The sequence below is a fragment of the Mus caroli genome, unplaced genomic scaffold (assembly GCF_978045245.1).
Source record: "Mus caroli unplaced genomic scaffold, Mus_caroli_1 scaffold_20, whole genome shotgun sequence".
NCBI lineage: Eukaryota > Metazoa > Chordata > Mammalia > Rodentia > Muridae > Mus > Mus caroli.
Window position 1 is genome coordinate 38730711 of NW_028227275.1, and position 12323 is coordinate 38743033.

A 12323-nucleotide genomic window follows, 5' to 3' on the forward strand; every position below is an offset into this window, starting at 1 on the left:
CATGCAGAAGGGCAACACCTAAAGTTAGGGATACAAAAATGAATACATCCTATATTCTATCATACTAGCAAAAGTAAGCTCAAATTCCAATAAGTGCTTCATAATTGATTTAAGATTCAATAAGAGCACAAAAACATGGCCAACTAGTTTCTTGTTAAACAACACTGTATTTCACACAGTGAATGGTAATTTTTCTAAATCTGAAAGGAAATAAAGCATAGTGACTAGTGGTTTCATGATTATATTGTCATTGTGCTCAAAATTTCCACAGAGGAAAAAAATTGCATTTCTGTTCCCCTGAAGTGCATCTATTTTTTAAAAAGCCAACATTTTAGGAGTGCTAGAAACTAGTCAGAAACTTCGATTTCTCTTGACTTTTCTTGCTATATTTAAAAACCTTCCAAGATTTTTATGAGATGTATGTAATCCCAGATATGCCACCTGATAGCAAATGTGAGTGTCGTGACTAATCTCTATGATAGTATGACATTGCCGATGTTCCTCTTGGACAGTTACCGGAAATTTCAGAGACCTATGTGCTATTTTAGCAAGAATCTTAAATTCCTTAAGTGATATGTTTATGTTTTCACATTGCTATAAAAACATTCTTGGCAAAAGGAAGACTTATGTAGCACATAGTTTCAGACAGGTCAGTCTATATGAGCACGGGATGGACAGAGGAGCAAAGCCACTCATTGCATGATAGCCAAGAAGTGAAGAGAGACAGTTGTTGCTTCCTCAGGCTCCCTTTTTCGTTCTGTTGAGGATGCCAGTCTGTGAAATGGATCTATCACAGATTGGAGTCTATTCACTCGTTTAAGTCCTCAAAGACATAGGTAATGCTGTACCTCACCTACCTACTACATGATTCTAAGTTTGGTCAAGTGGACAAAGGAAGCTAGGCACGGTATTTGCTGCTAACCTATAATTCCAAAACATGGGAGGCTGAAACAAAAGAATCTCGATGAATTTGAGGTGAACTTTGGCTATGTGATGAATTTATCAGCAGTCTGGACTAGGTGGTAAGACCCTGTCTCAAAATAAAAAACAACCAAGTTGACAGGGAAGATTTACCACCATAGTGTAGAATTAAGCGTCCCTATCACTTGTGAAATATTTATACCACTGACAGGAAAATGCAGATGCTGTGCCAAAACCAATAAAACTGTCCTGAGTTCAGAAAAAAATACTGATGGCTCTAATTTTGGGAAGAATATACTGTACCATCTTACACAATTTTCTGAAAGACTTTTTGACAAAAATCTGCAACCATTTTTTCAGATTTATAGAAACAATCTTACATACTGACTTAGCATTAAGTCTTCAAGCTGGGTACCAGCAGGATCAGAAGCCCTTGGCAAGATCACATTGCACCATAGAGGTTACAGAAAAGCCACAAAACCTATAAATCACACATTGGGCTAAAAGTGCAAATCAAAGGTTATAACCTTTGATTAACCCCCAAACTATAAACCAGCAGCAGCCTGCTATTGGCTACAAAGCTCTGTATGTGCTCAAAGTTACATTTCTCTAGAACTGGGATTTCTCTGTTTATCCACTTCTCTATTGCCCTTCCCATACAAGGTTTCCACTGTCAACTTGACCCAGTATTTCTAACACATCATCTCATTGTAAAATAGATTTAGTAGCACCTTGCTCATTTTGAATGATATATAAGATATACGCATGCACAAGGCAGGGTTAACACATAAAAGTAGATGTCCACCCTCCTATTCAAAAGTGCTCTCGAGAAAATGGGAGCAAATTTACCTCCTGGCCTCTCCCTCATCTGTACCCTTCGGTACTCTGCCAGTTTTGCTTTATTTTGTTTTCATCATTTTCTGATTTAGTACACAAAGCCCCAGAATTCCTGTGGCTTCTTCATACAGCACTTCTTTGTTTTAACATCATAGCAGGTTGAAGAATTCCTCATTTTCATGACTTTCTTAGGGAGTGGCCTTTTGTGCAAGTTTATAATCCCATACAGTGATAAGGTACAGGACAAGCCAGTGAAAAATGTCCATGATGTGGGGGGGTGGAGTGGGGAAGAGCAGACATTAAAAATAGGTTAATGAAGGAGAGGGGGAAAGGGATGAGGGGTGTAAGGGTGGGACTGGGAGGAGAGGGGGGAGGAGTCATGAGATCAGGCTATTAAATAAATAAATAAATAAATAAATAAATAAATAAATGAAAGAAATAGAGTTGTGAGGGTTAAGGAGACAAAATATGTGATTTCTCCTACATGCATGTTTAGAGTTAAATTTTATATATATCACATATATCATATATGTACATGCATGTATATATGTATGTGCATATGCATATATGTATATATGTATGTGTGTATATATATATATACATTTATATACACACACACACACACACACACATATATGACATGAAAGCAGAAAGTGGCTGGGAGAATGAAGCAGACTTGTAAAAGGGAGAAGAGACAGAAGGCAATGAAAGGTACAAAAATGAGCAAAATACAATTTTTGTATTTGAACATCTATGTGAAAGTATAATGAAACTAAGTTTTTTCATATCAACTAAAATTAATACAATTTTTAAGAAAATAGGTAAAACGATCATTCTTGGAATCCCCAATAGATGCCATGTGGATGCTTGTGAGTTATAGTGACTGCAGTAGAGACAGGCGGAGGTCAGAAAATAAGCTAAAGCTGTATCTCGGCGGTGACTTCCATGACTACTGTCAGGTTCAGATCTAGTGTCTATACATGATGACCTTGGGCCACATCTTCACATCCTGTTTTGGTCTGCTCTCAAACAGAGCCACATCCTTCCACTATAGCTCATCTCTGACCCAAGCCAAAAGATTTTATTATCTAGCCACTTACTGGAAAAGTTGATTCCCTGCTGTAAAATAAAGATTTAGCATGGTTTTAAATTTTAATGCTACATAAAATATATGGTACATAAATTTACCCAATCATAACTGTCCTAACAGCAATGGTTTAAAAATCCTATTTGTTTTCTTATTTATCAGGATTGCATGTCGTAGACACTATAAGTTTAATTATGAGGAGACACACTTGTACGTTCTGTCCCTTAGTCACAATGACCCTTCCTCTGTCATGTGTTCATCCTGGCCCCCTCCTCTTCACAAAGAAAAATATGGATCTTGTGCTGACTAGTTTGTAGACTTCACAAAAGTCAGGACTGTCTAGGAAGAGGAAGCCTCAGTTGAGGAAACACCTCCATCCTATTGGCCTATAGGCAATCTCTGGTGTATTTTCTTGATAAGTGATTGATGTGGAGGACAGCCCACTGTTGGTGATGCAACCATGGGGAAGGTGGTCCTGGGTGATATAAGAAAGCAGCAACTGAACAAGCATGGAAAGCAAGCCTGCAAGCGGCACCCCTCCATGGCGACTGCATCAGCTCCTGCCTCCAGGTTTCTGCTGGAGTTCCTGCTTCCGTTCCCCTCAGTGACAGACTGCGATCTAGATGTGTAAGTCAGGCAGACCCACTCCTCTTCATGTTGCTCTTAGTCGAGGAACTTTTTTTCACAATGACACAAAGAAAATTAGTATGTGTACAATTTTCATTCTAGAATTGTTTATGGTATTTTATTTCATCAAATATATGCAAACAGATGAAAATTGTGGTCCTTGGGACTTTATTTTCATTTCAGGTCATGGGGGTTGGGTGTGTGTTTTGCCTTTGTGAGTCTGAACTCACCACAGCCATGATGTTCCATTTCCACATGTGTCTGTGGCTGGTAGGTAGCATGTGGCTTATCCTTGTCATGACAAGGGAAGAAATGGCTGTGATATCAGGTCTTGGCCAGTTTAATGCTCTGAATATAGGCAGATGACTTCTGGATAACTTATGGGGGCATACAGGCTCATGTAGCTTACAGGCTACATTATTCCCTAATAAAAACCTGGTATCCAAAGCAAGGTGACTAGAGCATGCCAAGGAAGATAGATGAAAGGAAATGGCAGCCCAGAAGACAAAGCTGCCCAGAGCTGTAACAGAGTATGTAAACTTAAAATTGCTTAAAATTAAATGTTGGTCTCTCCATCACTTAGACTTAGGGTAATCATTCTATTTATAATATATACTTTAAAGGAACATTAGTCTTGAAAGGCTAGAATTATGTTTAATTCATCTTATCTGATCAAGGTTCCCACCAGGGAGTAGAATATGCCAAAGATATGTTACTAGAAGCTGAAATTTAGCAGCATACTGTCAATAAGAGGATAATGAATAACTAAATGAATAATTCATTAAAGAGATAATAATAAACTTCTTTTTTTTTGGTGGCTAAAAACATTTCAATCTCTCTATGCTGCTTGGTAGTTATTAGAGACCAGGGTCTAGAAGTTAAAGGAATGAAGTCCCAGAGACAAACATCAGACATCCTCTGTCAATTGAACATGTGACCCTTCATGCTCTTGGTAGTTTGTTTTGGGTGAAGGGAAGCAGAGATATGCGCTCTCAGTGCTTCTGAACACAAGTTACTCACACATACTCATTCTGATAATAGAGACAGACAACTTTAATAAGCAAATATACACATGCTTTTGAGCCAGCTCTGTATCCGAACCATTTCTACACTCACAATATGGACTTAGTCGATACTGTCATGAATTTATATCATTAGGACCCTGATCTGCATACATTTCAAGGCAGTGTGCTTCTAATTTGGCTATAAATTTAGCACCACCTAAGGCTTCAGTGAGGCTTCTAAGACCTCTGTTCAGCCTTTCGTAAGCCCCAGGTCTCAAAGCATGGATTCCTACTGTAGCTTCTGGGTTGTCTCTTCCCCACATATTAAAGGCAAACTTCAAACCGCTCATATCACAGGGAAGAAAAATTTGGGACAATAAAGAAAGAAAATAGTATTCTTAAATTGTACTAGGTTTCAGAGCTACAGCTTTACCGATATGAGCCAGCCAAAATTCTTAGCAGTGAAAAAGAATAGGATTACTATTTAATATGTATTCATGCACGGATCATAAGCTGCTCCTAATAAGATGTCCCCACTCTGTGCCCAGAGCCTGTATGTTACCCCACACAGCAAAAGAGACTTTGTAGATGTGATTCAGTTAAGGCTCTTGAGATGGGGAGATTACCCAGGATTATCTGGGTGACCTAGTGTAATCCTGAGAGTCCTTATAAGAGGACAGCAGAAGGGTTGGGGGTCACAAAAAGGAATTTAATAGCAGAAGCAGAAGGTAGAAGACTCAGAAAGGAACAGTAAGATGCTCTATTCCTGGTGAGGAACCAAGAAGTACAGGTGGCCTTTTTATTCTGGAAAATGACAGTACAGATTGTCCCCTAGAGCGGTGATATGAATGTAGCTCTCCTGATCCATTTTAGGAGATTTGACCCAGGACTGAAATAAAACACTGTGCTCTATTGTGCCTCTGAGTTGGCAATCATTTATTACAGTAATAATAGTAAGTTAATGTGTACGCATTATGACAAATATCTAACTACTTACAGATTTACTGAACAGATGTAAAGTCAGGTTGTTTGCATTTTGTATTCACATTACTTATTCTCAGGTATTGAACACAAAGGACTCCAAAGGCACGCAGTTCTCTTGGATACATCAAAGATGTCTGCTCAAGGATGGCCTAGTTGTCATCAATGGGAGGTGAGACCCTTGGTCCTGTAAAGGCTCTATGCCCCAATGTAGGGAAAACCAGGGCCAGGAAGCAGAAGTGGGTGGGTTGGTAAGCAAGGGGAAGGGGGGCGATAGGAGGAAGGGATTTTCAGAGGGGAAACCAGGAAAGGGAATAACATTTGAAATGTAAATATATAAATGAATATAATATATTTATATGTAATATAATATCATAAAGATATGAAGTGTGGCACTAAAAAACAAAAAAACAAACAAATAAGAAGATGCCTGCCCACTCAGCAGTATTCAAGTGGATACTGAACCCATAGTAGAGGGTATGGAATCTGAAGGGATCTGAGTTCCAGTCTACCAAGAGACAAGCATCAGTCCCATTTGCAGTTCTGACACACTGGGCCATCTTAACAACCTGCCAAGGTCATTTTACTGAGTAGTACATGGTTGGAAGAGACATCAAATGAAGTGATAGCATTATCTTTCCCTAATCTGTTCACTGCAGGAGCAGGTGTGTACTTCCCTACCCCACCAGTAGGTAGTGATGCATAGAGAGCTTGTGTATTATTTTGATGTGTGCACATATGTCACAATATCTAAATCAGGTTAAACTTTAAATATTGCTTTAAATATTTGTGATTTTTATGGTAAAACTTACAAAACCTCTTCAGATTTTTGAAATGTCTAATCTATCCATTTCCACCTACAGTCACCCTCTGAGCAGCAGAAGACCAGGGTCTGTTACCCTGACTGCAACTTGCTGACAGTTGGCTAGCTTTCCCCGTCCCTCCTGACCTTCCACTAAGGTTCAGGAGAATGGTCATGTTTTGCCAAAGACTGAACTTCACTGTTCATTTTGTAAATGAACTTCACTTATAGCCCAAAGCACACCCTTTCTCTCTGGGTACAATTTGACAATTAAAGTTTCCATATCAAATATTCATCTCCTAGGAAACAGTGGTTTTAAATATATGTAGATACTGTCAGCCCCTCAGTTCTTGGTATAGGTAGTTTATGCAAAATTAAAAGGCATACTAGGGTGGGAAGGACTCAGGTTTTAATTTTCAAAAGGTGTCGTCTACATCAAAAACAAAAACCAAACTTGCATCCATCCTTCCACAGGGAAGTGCTTTGATCAATTTAGAAAGTTAGACAAATTCCAGGGAACTCTAGAGAACTGCCGTCTTCCAAACTAAATTGAACACAAATCGATGTGAAAAAAATGTGCTTTAAATCTTTGTTAAATGAATCGTAGGTGTTGTTGTTACCATCAAAAATTCTTACAGAGTTTAGGAAAAATGCCAGTTTCAAAAACTCTAAAAGACAAAAATTTAGCTGGGCCTTTAAAAATATCACCCCAGGCTGCAGATTTCTCTGCAGTGGAGCAAAAGTCTTTTCCTTTAATTCAGGCTGAATGAAATCCCGCTGACCCACTTTTAGATTCACCAGAAAGAAGGTAGCTGCATTGCCGCTGTCCTTTTCTCTTTAATTTTTTATATTACTAATCGGTTGCTACGGCACCAACTGCCCCTAGCTCAGACTGAGTGGTTTACGGCTACAATATATACTTATTATCGCACAATCCCACTACAGGTCAGGAAGACTAGGCAGCATGACTGGGCGGGGTCTCACTCAAGATGTGTACTGAGGATGGATCCAGGGTCCTGCGGAGCTGGGGCACTTAGAGGTTGCTCATGAGCGTGCCCAGCTGACATGGTATGCGTTCTTTATAATATTTGAACCTCTATATGAGGCTACAATGTCCTTACAGTGGGGCAGCTGGCTTTCTTCAGAGGCAGTGAGCCATGACAAAACAAGGCAATGCCACAGTGTTTTACATGACTCAGCCTTGGCAGTCACTTCATTTCCAATCAGTTACAGAGAGGAATACAATTCAGCATGTGAGGGAACCATATAAGGGTGGTGGGGTGGGGGTGAAACAAGATGCACAAACCACTGCTAAAGCTGTCAGGCTAGTGTTGCATACCACACTGGAAGATTCTAAATACCCACATATATTCTTCCCTGACTGCTAGAACAAAGCACTACAATAAGGCGGGGAAGGCTTAGTGCTTAGACAACAGGACCCGGACCTTACCCCCACCCCATGAGGATTTCATGATTCTGAATGCTACAAATTCAAGATGAAACGCTGGCTACGTTAGTTTCTTCTGCAGCCTCTCTTTGGCTTGCTGTGTTTCTTTTCTTCCTGCCTTCACCAGGTCATTCTTGTATTCCTGTCTGAGTCTTAACCTCCTCTGGATGAGAAAACCTGACACACTAGGGCTTCTCTTAATGTCATTTTAGCTTTGTTCTTCTAAGACTTCATCTCCTATATAGATACATTCCAAGACACTAAAAGCGATGTCTTCAATGTGTGAGTTTTAAGGATGCACACTTCAAGGCATAGCAGTCTACTTTCCCTCACAGTACTCGTCTTCCATCCTGAGATCTGTAAAACCAAATATTCAGGCTCCTATTTAGATTCCCCACATTTTTCCATAAATGTTCATCTAATTGGTCATAATAGTGCATAGTTGTAATCCTGGCACTTGGGAAAGTGGAGGCAGAAAGACTGGTCCAAGGCTAGCCTTGTCTACAAAAGGAGTTTGAAGCCAGCCTGGGCTACATGAAACCTTGCCCCCTCCCAAAAAAAAAAATCAAACTAACTAAAATAAAACAAAGAAACCCTAATAGTAAATAAGCAACTGCCTCAAAGCTATCTATATATAGCTATAGATAGATAGATAGATAGATAGATAGATAGATAGATGATAGATAGATGATAGATAGATGATAGATAGATAGATAGATAGATAGATAGATAGATAGATAGATAGATAGATAGATAGATGATAGATGATAGACAGACAGACAGACAGACAGACAGACAGACAGACAGATAGCAAGCATAAGGTTTCAGCACAAACTATGCTTTTCTGTATGTGATCTTGCCCCTTATGTGAAGCCCAATGTAATTCCACACTGCCTGATCCCCACTCCACTCCAGCCTACATCTTGGTCCTTAATGTCACAGTCTGGTCATCATGCAAGACCCTGGCCCTGGCCCTTTTCTTTGTAGATAGTTTGAGGTACTACTGCAAGATGCCTCTGAACTCTCTTAACAATCACCTCCCATCCAAGACCTTCCTGTCCATCATTCTATCAGGACCTCCCCCCTCTGCCCACTCCTTCTTTGTACCATCCCTGTGGTTTGTCATGGTACAGTATAAGCTAGTGCTTGAGTCCTAAATTATATTATGAGACCCATTACTTGTTCTTTGCAGCACATACCATAATGCCACAGTGTATAGTACACAGTTTATCTATGTATGTGAAATCAGCTCATGCAGCCGATAGATGGGACAGAGAAATAGGAACGACTGTGGCGTCTGCACTTCAGGATTTACATTTTCCAGAGTTTCTGATCACGAATAGGATCAGTTTGTTGCTCGGATGATTTAATTTCAGTAAATTACTTTAATTACATCGGAAACTACCGGTAAGTGTTTGTTTCCCTTAGACACGGGATGAATCAGATAGCCCATCTGCATTGTTTAATGGTGACAGACACAAAAGGCAGGGAATGGATGAGCATCCCGGAAGTTCCCAATTCTGAGAAATTCAGGTTTCTAGAGTTACGAAAGACTCGTGTGAGGCACACTGCTCCTGGATATCCCCCATGAAAGCAAAACATCATCCTTATTGTAGTAAGACTGTACGTATGCAGGGCTGAGTTTACTACATGATTCACGACTTCCTTATGTACTGAAAGTGTATGCTTATTTTTACCAGGAAAGCATATTGCCTGCCTGTGATGTAAAATGGCCTCAAGTAGTGACTATAAAGAATAAATATCCCAGCAACTGTCTATGGTGTACAGCGTAGTAAATTAACAGACACAACGTCCTGAAATTGTTCCAGAGATACACAGATGATCTGTCCCTAATCTCAATGGGTTGATTACTTTGTCCTTGGAAAAGCCTCTTGGCTGAGAGTTGGACTTTTAGAGTCGGATTTACAACCGTCTCTGCGTATGGAGTGGTAAAACATCTAAATGCTCCAGGTATCAGCTTCCTTTCCCAGAATCTGAGGTGCAATGGTTCAGTTTGCACTGTTTTTTCAATTTACCTCTCTTTTCCACCCCTTTCTTCCCTAGATTTGTAGAATGAAATAAAAAGTGGTATATACATAATATTGTGTAATAACCATGCTCATTTCACAAGATGTGAAGGAACGCCTGTGTCTGATTCCTATAGCCTAGATTGCATCCTTGATTTCCAGAGAGTCTTCCGAATTACCTTCTCATATTCCAAGTCAGATCTAGGTGATATATACATATAGGGTACACAAGTGTCGATTTAGATACAGGTAGATATGTTTTCCAACCTGGAAGAAATTATACATGCTTCTGCTAAAAGAGGACACCTGATGACATGATGCTAGGTGCATGCTGAGGCAGCACTGGCGCTGCATAAGAAAGGGTTTGCCCAGTCTCTGGCTCTGAGAGCTGTCCATCTGTATTCCTGCCCTACACAAACCCTTCTAGGGTGGGCTTGCAAAAGCTCTTAGATGAAAGGCTGTTTCTTTTGTCCGAATAAACGGGTGGTAGTATAAAAGTAGGTCTTGGGTAGGTTCAATATGACCCAGGCAATTTTCCAGATCATATCTCTTAGAAATACTTCTCTCTGGGAATTTAATAGTCTTCCATTACAAAGATATTTTTATTTCAGAAAGCTGGTTCTTTCTGTGTCTCTATCTCTCTGTCTCTCTGTCTCTGTCTCTCTGTCTCTCTCTTTTTCTCTCTCTCCAAAATGGCTAAGATGAAAATATGTGGATAATAATAGAAAGTGCACATTTCAAATTTTTATTTATTAGATAGTCTGCAGGATAAATTCCAAGCTATAAATATAGGTGTTTCTGATGAGTCTTAATATTTCTTTTCAGTTTGGCAGCACTGTGATACAGAAATGAACTCACCCCCAAGCAAAAGACAGGAAACATCCAAATGATGACTGACAGATTTTTTTTCTCCTTTATAGGAGGAGCAGGCTATACCTAACAACCTGCCAAATGCTCATTGCAATACACGATTAGCTGAAATCCACCACACTGTGAAAAAGCAACCCCTTTGCTGCTTACACCATGCATCTCGGTGTATTTCTATGGAACAATAAGCAACCGGGCCACTGATTCTGCTCTCCGCAGCAAGCTTGCTTTCAGTCTACCTCACACGTCCTAAGCAATGCCAGGGCAAAGATGAAGCCCACGTTTCCAGGGATCGAGTCTGCCTTCCTCTTCTGCATGCCTCACCATTCCCCTTCTGAGTCAAATCGCAGCTTCCTCTCCCTCTTGCAGGGCCTGTCGTATCTTCCTACTTTATTTTGTGGCTCACTTCGCAGGTCCCCGCAGTGAAGAAAAATCAGTCAGTCAAACAAACATAAACAACTCCCATTTTTTTTTCAGTCTATTACTGAGGACATGCTCTTTTTGTATTCTCCCCGATTAAATATTGTCAATATCAAGGTGGATATGATGTGTATTTACATGCAGGAGTTATTTATCTGTTAAGGAGACTTTATAACCCCAAAGTATTCCTAAGTGGTAGAACTTTATAAACAACGAGACCACGTGAAAGTGGCCAAGAAAATGCAAGGGTGTTTTCACGGGTAAGGATGCTTCACCAACATGTTGGAAGCTGTAAATTGCCTCACACAATCATTTTTCTTTCCGCAGAGGACTTGGGGTTTTCTCTCTTTCAAGTGCACTTCAGGAGTATTGATGCTATTTTTTGAATAGAACCTTAAAAAGTATACCAGCCCTTGTCCTAAGAAGAAATAATATTTTCACTGATAAAGCCTTCCACCAATTGAACCTGTGGCCAGCAAAGCACAATGCAATGGGATCCCAGAGATCTTGGGCTGAAGAATTGAGTGTGACTGCAGTAGAGCACACGCATCTCTTTAGAGATGGTGTTTTTGTTCTCCTCCCTTGAAAATAAAAGAATAACAGCAGCACAAAGAAAAAAAAACACCAAATATGGAGTATTTAACATTTCACACAGTGCTTTAATCCCCCTTTTATTGACTGTACTTCCCACAGTAGAAGAACAGAACAGCTTTGCTAACATAATTATTGATGGGCTTTGCAAAGTTTTCTACAGATAAACACTTGAAAACACATAGCTCTTCCAATTTTAACAGTTAGGGCAGTTTTGAAGGCTTGCGAATGCCGCGGATTTCACTGTACTTTAGCATTCTACAGGAAAGTAGACAGCCACCATGTCCCAAAAATTTGCAATTCAAACTTTATACAGGAAGGGCTCAGTCAGGAAGGTGGCTGCTATACAAGCATGAGGACCTGAGTGAAGATCTATTCTCTCCACACAGGAAGACCACCACGGTCCATCCTGAACTCCTATAATCCCAGGAATGGAACAAATGGATCCTTTGAGCTTGCTGCTAGTCAGCCTAGCCTATTTGATGAGCTCTAGATTCAGTGAGTGATCTTGTTTTAGAGAATAAAATTGAGAGTACAGAGGAAGCATGTGACACCGAGCTCTGCACCCCACATACATGTTCAGATACACAGTTATAAAAGGAGTATTTAAAAAATGTTAGGGAATTTTTTTTTTGAAACAAAATGAGATTCCCTTATCAAAAGATCGTCGTCAACAGATCATTGGAGCTGTGTGTGACCTTGAAACCCCCTT

The 12323-nt window shown here is 39.9% G+C and overlaps 1 protein-coding gene across 14 annotated transcripts in view; it reads right to left on the bottom strand.

Annotated features, from left to right (window-relative positions):
- Positions 1–12323, bottom strand: part of Trpm3 (transient receptor potential cation channel subfamily M member 3) — an 886635-nt gene that overhangs the window by 639910 nt on the left and 234402 nt on the right. The gene's annotated exons all lie outside the window — the stretch shown is intronic.